The sequence below is a fragment of the Mytilus trossulus genome, chromosome 3 (genome assembly GCF_036588685.1).
Source record: "Mytilus trossulus isolate FHL-02 chromosome 3, PNRI_Mtr1.1.1.hap1, whole genome shotgun sequence".
Taxonomy (NCBI): domain Eukaryota; kingdom Metazoa; phylum Mollusca; class Bivalvia; order Mytilida; family Mytilidae; genus Mytilus; species Mytilus trossulus.
In genome coordinates, this window is record NC_086375.1 from 94,057,036 (window position 1) to 94,074,560 (window position 17,525).

At 35.3% G+C, this 17,525-nt stretch overlaps 1 long non-coding RNA gene across 2 annotated transcripts; it reads right to left on the minus strand.

Moving 5' to 3' along the window:
- Positions 1 to 288: 288 nt before the first annotated feature.
- Positions 289 to 7,754, minus strand: LOC134712902 (uncharacterized). Of its 2 annotated transcripts, none has more exons than XR_010106334.1 (3): positions 2,698 to 7,754; positions 2,056 to 2,144; positions 289 to 1,255 (listed from the first exon to the last, which is right to left on the minus strand). It is a non-coding gene; the product is annotated as an uncharacterized LOC134712902 (long non-coding RNA). The 2 variants fall into 2 exon arrangements; XR_010106333.1 differs by having other exon boundaries at positions 290 to 1,252; positions 2,698 to 7,744.
- Between the last annotated feature and the right edge of the window lie 9,771 nt (positions 7,755 to 17,525).

The window sequence follows — 17,525 nt, forward strand, 5'->3', positions numbered from 1 at the left end:
AGTATGAAGAGAAAAGCAGGGGTAATCCCTCCCCTTACCCCTCAATCTCAGCCTGCTAGTCTCTCCATTCACCATTAAATGTTAGTCAGGAAGGCAACTAAAGCAATTCTGTAAAAAATAACAAAACATTTTATACACAAAATTATCAGATGCATTTAAAAAAAAATAATATTGTAAATAAACCGAAATTTTTTAACCCACATTTCATACCACCCAGTTATTATCTAGAACTCTGTTTACAATTCTTTTTTTTTTTTTTTTTCTTTTTTTTTTTACTTTTTTTTTTTTTTTTTTTTTTACAGAGCTCTAAATAACAACTCTCTTCAAAACGTATACATCTGATATAAACAACATTTGTACAAAACCTTTACCAAAGGAACTATACCAGTATGAAAAGATAAGCAGGGGTATTCCCTCCCCTTGTATAATCTCAGCCTGCCAGTCTTTCCATTCATCACAACTGGTGTTCCTGATAATTTACAGAACACTATAAAAAAGAGTGTTGTACATCTAGATTGGACATAGTGTGATGATAACTATAAAGATACACTTGCAGTGCATCCTAAATTTTGTACTATGCTGAATACTTGTAGTTAATCTTCAACTAATCAATCAAATGTAAATAAATACAATTTGAAAATCATAGAATAACAGCTTTGTCTGTTTTCCCTGTTTGTCCTTCATTCATAGAAAAAGAATTTAATTATTTTAATAAAATAATGCAAAACTCTGTCTCAAATAAATGTTAAAAACATTTTCCATCCTCATTCTAATGATAATACTTCTTTATAAATAGTAATCATAAATGTATTCAAGATTGCATAATGAAACTGTACAAAATACCACAAATTATTTTTTTACATTTTTTGACGTTCCACAGATTTATTTATTTGTAACCAAAACATCTTCGAAAAAAGAGATTTAAACCAATGCCAGCTGCCTGATTGTTCTCACTGGTCAATTCAAAGTCTTAACATTAAATTGCTTTAACTACTTCCATGTATGACCATTTAAGCCCTGTAATGCTAAAACTGTAGGCCTCTGAAATTCTAATGTAATCGACATGTCTGGTTAAAAGGAAATAAATCTTTACAATTGACTCCCTCCGATCCTTCCTCTCTCTCTCTCTGTTGATTTTAACAAGAATAATAATACACTATATTGTTTGTCAATAATTGTTTCCAAGTTCATCATAATGGCAAAATTAGTCTTCTTCTTTATCAGTTGATTTGTAAATTCCCAAGCAGTTAATCTACTAAGAAACAACAAAATGTCAATTAAAACATGGAAATTAAATTGACAAAATAACATATTGAATTCTTATTGATATGTCAGAAACTATTCGTTTTATATATACATATAATATTGATTGATTGATTGTTGCATGCTTAATGTCCAGCGGCAAATATTTCATGCATAATTAGAACAAGGTGGGCTTAAAGGAAATTGTCCATGACATTTTAATTTTTGTGTTAAACATTACCTATATAACTCAGAATGAGAGTATTAAAACTTGCTAGTTAGTATCAATGTTTCTTTTCAAAATTCAAACATTGAAATAATTTGGCCAAGACTTAACAGTATGATAAAAAAGAGTATGATGATAATCAAGTTTCCATTGTATAATTGTAGAAGCAATTTATTATTTGGCATAAATAAATAAAATCAAAATAATTAGCATAATGAACGAGGTTGTTAAATGTGATATATGCCTTTTTAGTGCTTCTTTATTAAAGATTTGTTTGTTTTTGCTGCGATTAAGATTGTGACACGGTGTTGACTGCTGTACCCCTATTTTCGGATTTTCATACAAGCGAGAGGTTTAGCGCTATAAAACCAGGTTCAAACTTCCATTTTCTATTGAAGAAAATGTCTGTACATCTTTGTACCAATTAATTCAGGAATATGAAATTTGTAGTCCATTCTTTTGATGTGTTTATGCTTTTGATTTTGCCATTTGATTAGGGACTTTCTGTTTTGAATTTTCCTCGGCGTTCAGTGTTTTTGTGATTTAACATGTGTTCATTACCATTTTATTTTACTGTAAAACCTCACCTTGAAAATGGTAATATAGTACTTCCAGGTCCTACTGTCCTCAGATCTTGTTATAGATCACATACAATTCTTCAAAATTTTCTAGATATCTGAAGAAGAAAAAATTATGTTGAACAGTAACATTCTTAAAAATGCTTATATGGAATTTTAATTATATTCAAAAGTAGGACAACTTTTCACCCAAGTATATAATAAAACATCCGATCAGGTACATACATGTTGTTTTAAAATTTTGCCAGGCTGATTTTTTTGTAATGAAGACTTTGGCTCTATTACACATTTATCATTTTCAAATACTCAAAATAACCTATTGCTTATATAAGGTTAATAAACATCAGTTGTGTCGTTTGTTTTAGTTTTACATATTTGTTTTTTCGTTAATTTTTGGTACACAAGTTAGAAACTCAAAGGCCCTTTATATTTTCTCACTTGAATTGTTTTACATTGTCATTTCAGGGCCCTTTATAGCCTACTATGTGGTATGGGCTTTGCTCATTGATGAAGGCTGTACAGTGACCTAAAATTGTTATTATTTTGTGTAATTTGGTCTCTTGTGGAGAGTTGTCTCATTGGCAATCATACCACATCTTTTTTTACATCTACATGTAATCAGTGTAATGTTTGTATTTTGAGTATAATTACCTCGTCTTTTGCATGTAACAGCTTCAGACCCAGTTGTAATGTGCCTTTCTGTGAGATTTATCAGTTTATAGTCCACTAGTACTGTCCATCTACATGAATACTGGTCACATCAATATAAATGTCAATAATTCACTTGCTGGTTCCAAGGCTGGTGTCAATATTTACTTGTCGGTCCAATTCCAAGGCTGTTCAATCCTGAATTAGTCTATTCACTTAAAGTCAGTTTCATCATTTGAATATTTCATTGTCCACTATTCTGACTGGTCACATATAACATCACACAATAAGTCCATTAAGTCAATACATTTAAAACTGATTATTATTATAACATTTTATTATCACTATAGTTGTTACCTATTTGATTCCACACATCTATCCTCGTGTCATTACTGGTATATCTTTTTTTTTAAATTGGCAAAAAAATCAAGTGGTTATTTAAGGGTTTTTTTTCAGAAAATTTTAAATTTGAGATTTATAGCAAGCTTTTTCATCTTGCTTATTTATAAAAGTTTATTCATAAAATAATTTTATTAAAAGAAAGGGTAACTTTAATCATAAAATGATGAAAATGTTTAACTATCAGCTGTAGGGGAGCTTACAAGGTTTACAAAGTATACATTAAATTCACATGAAAGAAAAATAACTCTTACAGCCTTGTGGTTTTATCTGTGGTGGATAGTTCTCATTGGCATTCTTACTACATCTCTTTAGCTTTATTACCACATCTCATTGGCATTCTTACCAAATTGAATTTGCATACATATCACCACTCATTGGCATTTTTAGCACATCTCATTGGCACTATTACCACATCTATTTAGCTTTATTACCAAATCTCATTAGCCTTTCTACCACATCTCATGTGCATTCTTAGCACATCTCATTAGCTTTATTACCACATCTCATTTGCATTCTTAGTGCAACTCATTAGCTTCATTACCACATCTCATTTGAATACTATGCATCTCATTCGTGTTACTACCACATCTCATGTGCATTCGTAGCACATCTCATTAACTTTATTGCCACATCTCATTAGCATTATTGCAACATCTTATTAGCTTTATTACCACATCTCATTAGCTTTATTACCACATCTCATTAGCTTTATTACAATATCTCATTAACTTTATTACCACATTTCATTGGCTTTCTAAGCACATCTCATTAGCTTTATACCATATCTCATTTGCATTCTTAGGGCATCTCATTAGTTGTATTAACAAATCTTATTGGCATTTTAAGCACATCTCATTGGCATTTTTAGCATATCTCATTGGCATTCTTAGCACATCTCATTAGCTTTATTACCAAATCTCATTGGCATTCTAAGCATATCTTATTAGATTTACTACCACATCTCATTGGCATTCTTAGTGCAACTCATTAGCTTTATTACCACATCTCATGTGCATTCTTATAAGTGCATCTCATTAGCTTTACTACCACATCTCATTAGTTTTACTACCACATCTAATTAGCTTTATTACCACAACTCATTTGCATTCTTAGTGCATCTCATTAACTTTATTGTCACATCTCATTAGCTTTATTACCACATCTCATTGGCTTTCTAAGCACATCTCATTAGATTTACTACCACATCTCATTGGCATTCTTAGTGCAACTCATCAGCTTTATTACCAAATCTCATGTGCATTCTTATAAGTGCATCTCATTAGCTTTACTACCACATCTCATTAGTTTTACTACCACATCTCATTAGCTTTATTACCAAAACTCATTTGCATTCTTAGTGCATCTCATTAACTTTATTGTCACATCTCATTAGCTTTATTACCACATCTCATTGGCTTTCTAACCACATCTCATTAGCTTTATACCATATCTCATTTGCATTCTTAGCGCATCTCATTAGTTGTATTAACAAATCTTATTGGCATTCTAAGCACATCTCATTGGCATTTTTAGCATATCTCATTGTCATTCTTAGCACATCTCATTAGCTTTATTACCACATCTCATTAGCTTTATTACCAAATCTCATGGCATTCTAAGCATATATCATTAGATTTACTACCACATCTCGTTGGCATTCTTAGTGCAACTCATTAGCTTTATTACCACATCTCATGTGCATTCTTATAAGTGCATCTCATTAGCTTTACTACCACATCTCATTAGCTTTAATACCACAACTCATTTGCATTCTTAGTGCATCCCATTAACTTTATTGTCACATCTCATTAGCTTTATTACCACATCTCATTGGCTTTCTAAACACATCTCATTAGCTTTACTACCACATCTCATTTGCATTCTTAGTACAACTCATTAGCTTTATTACCACATCTCATTTACATTCTTATAAGTGCATCTCATTAGCTTTATTACCACATCTCATTTACATTCTTATAAGTGCATCTCATTAGCTTTATTACCACAACTCATTTGCATTCTTAGTGCATCTCGTTAGCTTTATTACCACATCTCATTGGCTTTCTAAGCACATCTCATTAGCTTTATACCACATCTCATTTGCATTCTAAGCGCATCTCATTAGTTGGATTAACACATCTTATTGCCATTCTAAGCACATCTCCTTGGCATTTTTTGCACATCTCATTGGCATTCTTAGCACATCTCATTGGCATTCTTAGCACATCTCATTAGCTTTATTACCACATCTCATTGGCATATTGATCACATCTCATTGGCATATTAACCACATCTCATTGGCATATTAACCACATCTCATTGGCATTCTTAGCACATTTCATTAGCTTTATTACCACATCTCATTGGCATTCTTAGCACATTTCATTAGCTTTATTACCACATCTCATTGGCATATTGACCACATCTCATTGGCATTCTTAGCACATCACATTGGCATTCTTAGCACATATCATTAGCTTTATTACCACATCTCATTGGCATATTAACCACATCTCATTGGCATATTAACCACATCTCATTGGCATATTAACCACATCTCATTGGCATTCTTATCACATCATGATCATCTTTACATTCTTCATTGATCACTGGACCAATTATTTTATAAATTGAGAATATACCTTTAACAGATTTTTAAATTGCTTTTCTGAAAATCTTTCCCAAAATATTATCCGAGTACCCATTTATAAGGTATTGATCCAAAGCTGTTGTAAAGGATTTATTTCAATAAGTTTATCTCCCCTTGATTTATTTCAATATGTTTATCTCCCCCTGAATAGGACAATTTGGTAAAGGATGCTTTTTTGTTTAATCAGACGTCAACACTTTTAATCAGCAATACCTTAAACCAGTACAAACATTTTAACAGAAACTTTGGACAACATTTAAAGACACTGAAGGTCGGTGGTTTTTCAGGTTCCATTTATATGGCTTCTGCCACCAATAAAAACTGGCAGCCTTGTAATAGGTAGGAGTACTACAAGTGGTGTTAAAACAGTCATATCTTTCCAGAAAAGATAAATAACTTGGTAGTTACTGAATTATGACAGGCTAGACTGGCTGTTGTTATACAAATTATTAAAGGGAGTTTTCCAAGGCAAACATTTATTATGCCTCATTTATGGGCATTATGTTTTCTGGTCTGAGCGTCTGATTGTTTGTCTGTCCCGCTTCAGGTTAAAGTTTTTGGTTGAGGTAGTTTTTGATAAAGTCCAATCAACTTGAAACTTAGTACACATGTTCCCTAGGATATCATCTTTTTAATTTCAATGCCAAATAAAGAGTTTTTTACTCCATTTTCAAAGTCTACTGAACATTGAAAATGATAGTATGGATGGGGCATCCATGTACTATGGACACAATCTTATATGTCTTTACCAAATAGGGAGGGAGAAAGGTTCAGGAGAGGAACCAGCAATGTTTAAAAAAAGGGGGATCCAACCCAGGAGAAAGTGGAGGTTTTAAATATATATACATTCAAATGCTTTATCATTAAAAAAAAGGGGGGGATTCCAACCCTAACCCCTGGATTAGCCACTGGGGTCACAAAAATTTAGACTTGGAAATAATTAAGAAATGTAATAGACCCATTATTTTAAAACAAGGACTTTCAGACTGGATTTGCATACCAAAAATAAAAATTGGTTTGTATCCCTACTCATATTCATATTGTTAACAAGAAGTTCTCTTTTTTGACTGAATACATTAATTTTTAAAGAAGACCTATCCCTCTACTAGACTAGTACCTTAAACCCTTATCTGAAAACTCACTCCATCAGTCTCTATTCTCTCTCCCCCCTTTCCCCTCCCCTCTCCCCCTCATTTCTCTCCCTCTCTCGTCTTCCATCCTTTCAACCTATTTAATTAAGTACCAATTGTTAGTGATGGTTAGTGTTGATACTTTAAGAATAAGATTTTTATATTAAGATACCACCTGTAGAGGGATGGATAATTTTGCATGGAGACATACTTTTCAATTAAATATTTTGATTAACTTTTCAAACAAAAATATTTTTAAACCAAATTTAAAAATTTATATGTTTTCTGTTACTACTAGGAATTGAACAAAATAATGAGTAACAGTTCATTTTCAAAAAACAAATATAAAATCATAAAAATGAATATGAATATTTTAAAAAGAATACTTTTCACTTCCAATTATAACCTCCTCAATGATTCTATGCTTGACTGATGTGTTGGAGGTAAAGGGCTCGTTCCCATGTATGGACCAAAGACTTTATAACCTCCTCAATGATTCTATGCTTGTCTGATGTGTTGGAGGTAAAGGGCTCTTTCCCATGTATGGACTAAAGACTTTATAAACTCCTCAATGATTCTATGCTTGTCTGATGTGTTGGAGGTAAAGGGCTCTTTCCCATGTATGGACTAAAGACTTTATAACCTCCTCAATGGTTCTATGCTTGTCTGATGTGTTGGAGGTAAAGGGCTCTTTCCCATGTATGGACCAAAGACTTTATAACCTCCTCAATGGTTCTATGCTTGCCTGATGTGTTGGAGGTAAAGGGCTCTTTCTCATGTATGGACCAAAGACTTTATAACCTCCTCAATGGTTCTATGCTTGTCTGATGTGTTGGAGGTAAAGGGCTCTTTCCCATGTATGGACCAAAGACTTTATAACCTCCTCAATGGTTCTATGCTTGTCTGATGTGTTGGAGGTAAAGGGCTCTTTCCCATGTATGGACCAAAGACTTTATAACCTCCTCAATGGTTCTATGCTTGTCTGATGTGTTGGAGGTAAAGGGCTCGTTCCCATGTATGGACCAAAGACTTTATAACCTCCTCAATGGTTCTATGCTTGCCTGATGTGTTGGAGGTAAAGGGCTCTTTCTCATGTATGGACCAAAGACTTTATAACCTCCTCAATGGTTCTATGCTTGTCTGATGTGTTGGAGGTAAAGGGCTGTTTCCCATGTATGGACCAAAGACTTTATAACCTCCTCAATGGTTCTATGCTTGTCTGATGTGTTGGAGGTAAAGGGCTCTTTCCCATGTATGGACCAAAGACTTTATAACCTCCTCAATGGTTCTATGCTTGTCTGATGTGTTGGAGGTAAAGGGCTCTTTCCCATGTATGGACCAAAGACTTTATAACCTCCTCAATGATTCTATGCTTGTCTGATGTGTTGGAGGTAAAGGGCTCTTTCCCATGTATGGACCAAAGACTTTATAACCTCCTCAATGGTTCTATGCTTGTCTGATGTGTTGGAGGTAAAGGGCTCTTTCCCATGTATGGACCAAAGACTTTATAACCTCCTCAATGGTTCTATGCTTGTCTGATGTGTTGGAGGTAAAGGGCTCTTTCCAATGTATGGACCAAAGACTTTATAACCTCCTCAATGATTCTATGCTTGTCTGATGTGTTGGAGGTAAAGGGCTCTTTCCCATGTATGGACCAAAGACTTTATAACCTCCTCAATGGTTCTATGCTTGTCTGATGTGTTGGAGGTAAAGGGCTCTTTCCCATGTATGGACCAAAGACTTTATAACCTCCTCAATGATTCTATGCTTGTCTGATGTGTTGGAGGTAAAGGGCTCTTTCCCATGTATGGACCAAAGACTTTATAAACTCCTCAATGGTTCTATGCTTGTCTGATGTGTTGGAGGTAAAGGGCTCTTTCCCATGTATGGACCAAAGACTTTATAACCTCCTCAATGATTCTATGCTTGTCTGATGTGTTGGAGGTAAAGGGCTGTTTCCCATGTATGGACCAAAGACTTTATAACCTCCTCAATGGTTCTATGCTTGTCTGATGTGTTGGAGGTAAAGGGCTCTTTCCCATGTATGGACCAAAGACTTTATAACCTCCTCAATGATTCTATGCTTGTCTGATGTGTTGGAGGTAAAGGGCTCTTTCCCATGTATGGACCAAAGACTTTATAACCTCCTCAATGATTCTATGCTTGTCTGATGTGTTGGAGGTAAAGGGCTCTTTCCCATGTATGGACCAAAGACTTTATAACCTCCTCAATGATTCTATGCTTGTCTGATGTGTTGGAGGTAAAGGGCTCTTTCCCATGTATGGACCAAAGACTTTATAACCTCCTCAATGGTTCTATGCTTGTCTGATGTGTTGGAGGTAAAGGGCTCTTTCCCATGTATGGACCAAAGACTTTATAACCTCCTCAATGATTCTATGCTTGTCTGATGTGTTGGAGGTAAAGGGCTCTTTCCCATGTATGGACCAAAGACTTTATAAACTCCTCAATGGTTCTATGCTTGTCTGATGTGTTGGAGGTAAAGGGCTCTTTCCCATGTATGGACCAAAGACTTTATAACCTCCTCAATGATTCTATGCTTGTCTGATGTGTTGGAGGTAAAGGGCTGTTTCCCATGTATGGACCAAAGACTTTATAACCTCCTCAATGGTTCTATGCTTGTCTGATGTGTTGGAGGTAAAGGGCTGTTTCCCATGTATGGACCAAAGACTTTATAACCTCCTCAATGGTTCTATGCTTGTCTGATGTGTTGGAGGTAAAGGGCTCTTTCCCATGTATGGACCAAAGACTTTATAACCTCCTCAATGATTCTATGCTTGTCTGATGTGTTGGAGGTAAAGGGCTCTTTCCCATGTATGGACCAAAGACTTTATAACCTCCTCAATGGTTCTTAGAATGCTTGTCTGATGTGTTGGAGGTAAAGAGCTCTTTCCCATGTATGGACCAAAGACTTTATAACCTCCTCAATGGTTCTATGCTTGTCTGATGTGTTGGAGGTAAAGGGCTCTTTCCCATGTATGGACCAAAGACTTTATAACCTCCTCAATGGTTCTAAGCTTGTCTGATGTGTTGGAGGTAAAGGGCTCTTTCTCATGTATGGACCAAAGACTTTATAACCTCCTCAATGGTTCTATGCTTGTCTGATGTGTTGGAGGTAAAGGGCTCTTTCCCATGTATGGACTAAAGACTTTATAAACTCCTCAATGATTCTATGCTTGTCTGATGTGTTGGAGGTAAAGGGCTCTTTCCCATGTATGGACTAAAGACTTTATAACCTCCTCAATGGTTCTATGCTTGTCTGATGTGTTGGAGGTAAAGGGCTCTTTCCCATGTATGGACCAAAGACTTTATAACCTCCTCAATGGTTCTATGCTTGCCTGATGTGTTGGAGGTAAAGGGCTCTTTCTCATGTATGGACCAAAGACTTTATAACCTCCTCAATGGTTCTATGCTTGTCTGATGTGTTGGAGGTAAAGGGCTCTTTCCCATGTATGGACCAAAGACTTTATAACCTCCTCAATGGTTCTATGCTTGTCTGATGTGTTGGAGGTAAAGGGCTCTTTCCCATGTATGGACCAAAGACTTTATAACCTCCTCAATGGTTCTATGCTTGTCTGATGTGTTGGAGGTAAAGGGCTCGTTCCCATGTATGGACCAAAGACTTTATAACCTCCTCAATGGTTCTATGCTTGCCTGATGTGTTGGAGGTAAAGGGCTCTTTCTCATGTATGGACCAAAGACTTTATAACCTCCTCAATGGTTCTATGCTTGTCTGATGTGTTGGAGGTAAAGGGCTCTTTCCCATGTATGGACCAAAGACTTTATAACCTCCTCAATGGTTCTATGCTTGTCTGATGTGTTGGAGGTAAAGGGCTCTTTCCCATGTATGGACCAAAGACTTTATAACCTCCTCAATGGTTCTATGCTTGTCTGATGTGTTGGAGGTAAAGGGCTCTTTCCAATGTATGGACCAAAGACTTTATAACCTCCTCAATGATTCTATGCTTGTCAGATGTGTTGGAGGTAAAGGGCTCTTTCCCATGTATGGACCAAAGACTTTATAACCTCCTCAATGGTTCTATGCTTGTCTGATGTGTTGGAGGTAAAGGGCTCTTTCCCATGTATGGACCAAAGACTTTATAACCTCCTCAATGATTCTATGCTTGTCTGATGTGTTGGAGGTAAAGGGCTCTTTCCCATGTATGGACCAAAGACTTTATAACCTCCTCAATGGTTCTATGCTTGTCTGATGTGTTGGAGGTAAAGGGCTCTTTCCCATGTATGGACCAAAGACTTTATAACCTCCTCAATGGTTCTATGCTTGTCTGATGTGTTGGAGGTAAAGGGCTCTTTCCCATGTATGGACCAAAGACTTTATAACCTCCTCAATGATTCTATGCTTGTCTGATGTGTTGGAGGTAAAGGGCTCTTTCCCATGTATGGACCAAAGACTTTATAACCTCCTCAATGGTTCTATGCTTGTCTGATGTGTTGGAGGTAAAGGGCTCTTTCCCATGTATGGACCAAAGACTTTATAACCTCCTCAATGATTCTATGCTTGTCTGATGTGTTGGAGGTAAAGGGCTGTTTCCCATGTATGGACCAAAGACTTTATAACCTCCTCAATGGTTCTATGCTTGTCTGATGTGTTGGAGGTAAAGGGCTGTTTCCCATGTATGGACCAAAGACTTTATAACCTCCTCAATGGTTCTATGCTTGTCTGATGTGTTGGAGGTAAAGGGCTCTTTCCCATGTATGGACCAAAGACTTTATAACCTCCTCAATGATTCTATGCTTGTCTGATGTGTTGGAGGTAAAGGGCTCTTTCCCATGTATGGACCAAAGACTTTATAACCTCCTCAATGGTTCTTAGAATGCTTGTCTGATGTGTTGGAGGTAAAGAGCTCTTTCCCATGTATGGACCAAAGACTTTATAACCTCCTCAATGGTTCTATGCTTGTCTGATGTGTTGGAGGTAAAGGGCTCTTTCCCATGTATGGACCAAAGACTTTATAACCTCCTCAATGGTTCTAAGCTTGTCTGATGTGTTGGAGGTAAAGGGCTCTTTCCCATGTATGGACCAAAGACTTTATAACCTCCTCAATGGTTCTATGCTTGTCTGATGTGTTGGAGGTAAAGGGCTCTTTCCCATGTATGGACTAAAGACTTTATAAACTCCTCAATGATTCTATGCTTGTCTGATGTGTTGGAGGTAAAGGGCTCTTTCCCATGTATGGACTAAAGACTTTATAACCTCCTCAATGGTTCTATGCTTGTCTGATGTGTTGGAGGTAAAGGGCTCTTTCCCATGTATGGACCAAAGACTTTATAACCTCCTCAATGGTTCTATGCTTGCCTGATGTGTTGGAGGTAAAGGGCTCTTTCTCATGTATGGACCAAAGACTTTATAACCTCCTCAATGGTTCTATGCTTGTCTGATGTGTTGGAGGTAAAGGGCTCTTTCCCATGTATGGACCAAAGACTTTATAACCTCCTCAATGGTTCTATGCTTGTCTGATGTGTTGGAGGTAAAGGGCTGTTTCCCATGTATGGACCAAAGACTTTATAACCTCCTCAATGGTTCTATGCTTGTCTGATGTGTTGGAGGTAAAGGGCTGTTTCCCATGTATGGACCAAAGACTTTATAACCTCCTCAATGGTTCTATGCTTGTCTGATGTGTTGGAGGTAAAGGGCTCTTTCCCATGTATGGACCAAAGACTTTATAACCTCCTCAATGATTCTATGCTTGTCTGATGTGTTGGAGGTAAAGGGCTCTTTCCCATGTATGGACCAAAGACTTTATAACCTCCTCAATGATTCTATGCTTGCCTGATGTGTTGGAGGTAAAGGGCTCTTTCCCATGTATGGACCAAAGACTATAACCTGCTCAATGGTTCTATGCTTGCCTGATGTGTTGGAGGTAAAGGGCTCTTTCCCATGTATGGACCAAAGACTTTATAAACTCCTCAATGATTCTATGCTTGTCTGATGTGTTGGAGGTAAAGGGCTCTTTCCCATGTATGGACCAAAGACTTTATAACCTCCTCAATGGTTCTATGCTTGTCTGATGTGTTGGAGGTAAAGAGCTCTTTCCCATGTATGGACCAGACTTAATAACCTCCTCAATGGTTCTATGCTTGTCTGATGTGTTGGAGGTAAAGGGCTCCTTCCCATGTATGGACCAAAGACTTTATAACCTCCTCAATGGTTCTTAGAATGCTTGTCTGATGTGTTGGAGGTAAAGGGCTCTTTCCCATGTATGGACCAAATACTTTAAAAGAGGTATTTTTTCCTTCTCCTTAAGTAGCATTTAAAAGTAAGAGCGAGTTTAGTTGACTCTGAGTCAGAATAATGTATCCCGGAAGGGTTGGAGATCTTTCTCAGACTAACACCCTTTACTTTGGGAAATTCCCAAAATTATACTGATAAACCTTGCATTATGAAATTGGAATCTTAAATGTTCTGTTCTGAAAGTTCCTTTAAAACATGTATAATGGTTTTGGAATAGCTGATACATATATGTTCTACGTCTGATTTTTAAGGGCAATTTGATCTAAAATTTGAAAATTTGAAAAATTATTTCACCATTTTTTAACTTAATTTTTAACATCAGGCATGATTTATGGTTTTATAAAAATTTAAAGGAAATATAGTATTATTCCTTTTTATTTATAAATTTCCAAATGAAGGACAAAAGGTATAACATTATTTATCTTTATTTAAAATGTATTAACTATAATCTTTTGATGGTTTTTTTGTTTGTGTTGTTGGTTGCTGTTAACTTACATATATCAAAAAAATCCTCAGAAATAAAGATGTATACTCTAAATTATATTTAATTCAAGTAAAAAGAATGTATCCATTCTGTATCATGATATAATTAAATCCAAAATTCCAGTTATATAAGAATGTATCCATTCCGTATCATGATATAATTAAATCCAAAATTTCAGTTAAAAGAATGTATCCATTCCGTATCATGATATAATTAAATCCAAAATTACACTTAAAAGAATGTATCCATTCAGTATCATGATAATAAAATCCAAAATTTCAGTTAAAAAAATGTATCCATTCCGTATCATGATATAATAAATCCAAAATTCCACTAAAAAGTAAATGTATCCATTCCATATCATGATATAATTAAATCCAAAATTTCAGTTAAAAAAATGTATCCATTCCGTATCATATGATATAATTAAATCCAAAATTTCAGGAAAAAAAATGTATCCATTCCGTATCATGATAAAATTAAATCCCAAATTCCACTTAAAAAAATGTATCCATTCTGTATCATGACATAATTAAATCCCAAATTCCACTTAAAAGAAAATGTATCCATTCCGTATCATGATATAATCAAATCCCAAATTCCACTTAAAAGAATTTACATATCCATTCCATATCATGATATAATTAAATCCAAAATTTCAGTTAAAAAAATGTGTCCATTCCGTATAATGATATAATTAAATCCCAAATTCCAGTTAAAAGAATGTAATTAAATCCCAAATTACAGTTAAAAGAATGTAATTAAATCCCAAATTCCAGTTAAAAGAATGTAATTAAATCCCAAATTCCAGTTAAAAGAATGTATCCATTCCATATCATGATATAATTAAATCCAAAATTCCAGTTAAAAGAATGAATCCATGAGCTACTGCCCACTGAGGATACGCACAACATATACTTCAGTACGCAGGAAGTTGTTGAGTTGCGAATCCAAAAACGCCTCACACAGTATAGCTGACCTTTATTAAGCCTGAAACCAAATTTCAGAAATCCTTGTATTGAAGTTCCTGAGAAAAAGGTGACGAAAATTTTCAACTTAGCTATCATCTGTAAATGATACAAGTGTTTGGTTAACAGGAAGTTGTTAAGTAATGAATCTGAAAATGCATTGCACAGTATAGCTGCATTTTATCAACACTGAACCAAATTTCAGAAATTCTTGTATTGTTGATGCTGAAAGACAGAATGATGGACAGACAGACAAAGGTAAAACAGCATACCCCCACTTTGAGGGTTTAATTTAATCCCCAAATTCCAGTTAAAAGAATGTATCCATTCCGTATCATGATATGATTAAATCTCCCAAATTCAGTTTTAAGAATGTATCCATTCTGTTTCATGATATGATCAAATCCCCCAAATTAAAATTAAAAGAATGTTTCCATTCCATATCATAATATAATTAAATCCCAAATTTTAGTTAAAAGAATGTATCCATTCCGTATCATGATATAATTAAATCCCAAATTCAAGTTAAAATAATGGACCCATCACGATATAATTAAAACCCAACCATTTTATTTCTTTTTTTTATATATTTTTCTTAAAATCATTAGACATTGTTAGAATGAAAACCATGCATATTATTTTTTTTCTTCTTAAAATCATTAAAAACCATCACCCATGCATTTTTTTGTTTTTTTTCTATTTTTCTTAAAACTATATACACATTTGACACTATCCACATTCTCATAAATAATTTTTCTGTTTCCTTCTGAAAATCTTAACAAAAATAATGAAACACAATTTTGAAATGGTCATTCCCCTTTTTACACAAAAATTTGACAACTTAAATATGTTACATTTACAATAAAATTTACAAATTATTAAAAAACAACAAAAGTGGGGAAAGAGATATACTGGTACCAAACTTTTTTTCTCTGAAACATGTGTATCCATTTCTTTGAGTTCAAAGTTCATTTTTAAGCCAATTCTGTCATCAATACCAACTGAACAATTAAATTTGGATTCCAATGGATATCAGATAACAGTAAATTTGGAGCATGCAGTGCACCTTTGAATTTGATCTTTTGGTGTTTTAACGCCACTTTTAAGCACTATATTTTGGCTATTTCATGGCGGCCACTTTGTATTGGTGGGGGAAGCCAGAGTGCCTGGAGAAAACAACTGACCTTCAAAAGGAAAACTTACAACCCTAAGTCAATTAAGATTGGAGTCATGTGCACCCGCACAGGCAGGGTTCGAACTCTCTATCTCAGTGTTGACTGGCTAGTGATTACAGTAGTAAATACTTAAGACCACTTGGCTACTGAGGCTCCCATGTTCCTATGGATACCTTATTTACATTGGTAAGACACATGGGATGTTCCTATGGATACCTTATTTACATTGGCAAGACACATGGGATGTTCCTATGGATACCTTCATAACTTTGGAGAGGAACATGTGATGTTCCTATGGATACCTTTATTACTTTGGAGAGGAACATGTGATGTTCCTATATGGATACCTTCATTACTTTGAAGTTCCTATGGATACCTTCATTACTTTGGAGAGGAACATGTGATATTCCTATGGATACTTTCATAACTTTGGAGAGGAACATGTGATGTTCCTATGGATACCTTCATAACTTTGGAGAGAAACATGTGATGTTTCCTTCATTACTGTGATGTTCCTATGGATACCTTCATTACTTTGAAGAGGAACATGTGATGTTCCTATGGATACCATCATTTCTTTAGAGCGGAACATGTGATGTTCATATGGATACTTTCATAACTTTGGAGAGGAACATGTGACGTTCCTATGGATACCTTCATAACTTTGGAGAGAAACATGTGATGTTTCCTTCATTACTGTGATGTTCCTATGGATACCTTCATTACTTTGAAGTTCCTATGGACACCTTTATTACTTTGGAGAGGAACCTGTGATGTTCCTATGGATACCTTTATTACTTTGAAGAGGAACATGTGATGTTCCTATGGATACCTTTATTACTTTGAAGAGGAACATGTGATGTTCTTATGGATACCTTCATAACTTTGAAGAGGAACATGTGAAGTTCCTATGGACACCTTTATTACTTTGAAGAGGAACATGTGAAGTTCCTATGGATACCTTCATTTCTTTGAAGAGGAACATGGGATGTTCTTATGGACACCTTTATTACTTTGAAGAGGAACATGTGATGTTCCTATGGATACCTTTATTACTTTGAAGAGGAACATGTGAAGTTCCTATGGATACCTTCATTTCTTTGAAGAGGAACATGGGATGTTCTTATGGACACCTTTATTACTTTGAAGAGGAACATGTGAAGTTCCTATGGATACCTTCATTTCTTTGAAGAGGAACATGGGATGTTCTTATGGACACCTTTATTACTTTGAAGAGGAACATGTGATGTTCCTATGGATACCTTCATTACTTTGAAGAGGAACATGGGATGTTCCTATGGATACCTTCATTACTTTGAAGAGGAACATAGGATGTTCCTATGGACACCATCATTTCTTTTGAGCGGAACATGTGACGTTCCTATGGATACCTTCATTACTTTGAAGAGGAACATGTGACGTTCCTATGGATACCGTCATTACTTTGGAGAGGAACATGTGATGTTCCTATGGATACCTTCATTACTTTGGAAAGGAACATGTGATGTTCCAATGGATACCTTTATTATTTTGAAGAGGAACATGTACCGTAATGTTCCTATGGGTATATTAATGTCTGGTAAAAATAGGACATGTTCCCATGGATACTCTAAATTCAGGGATCATCTAATTTACCAAATTTAAAACTTTAAAAAGAAGTTTAGAAAAGGACGGAGGATCTTTTTATCACTTTATTTAAATTCTGTATCTTTAGGTTTCAGTCCCCCTTTTTTCTGTTAGTTTGTTCTTTT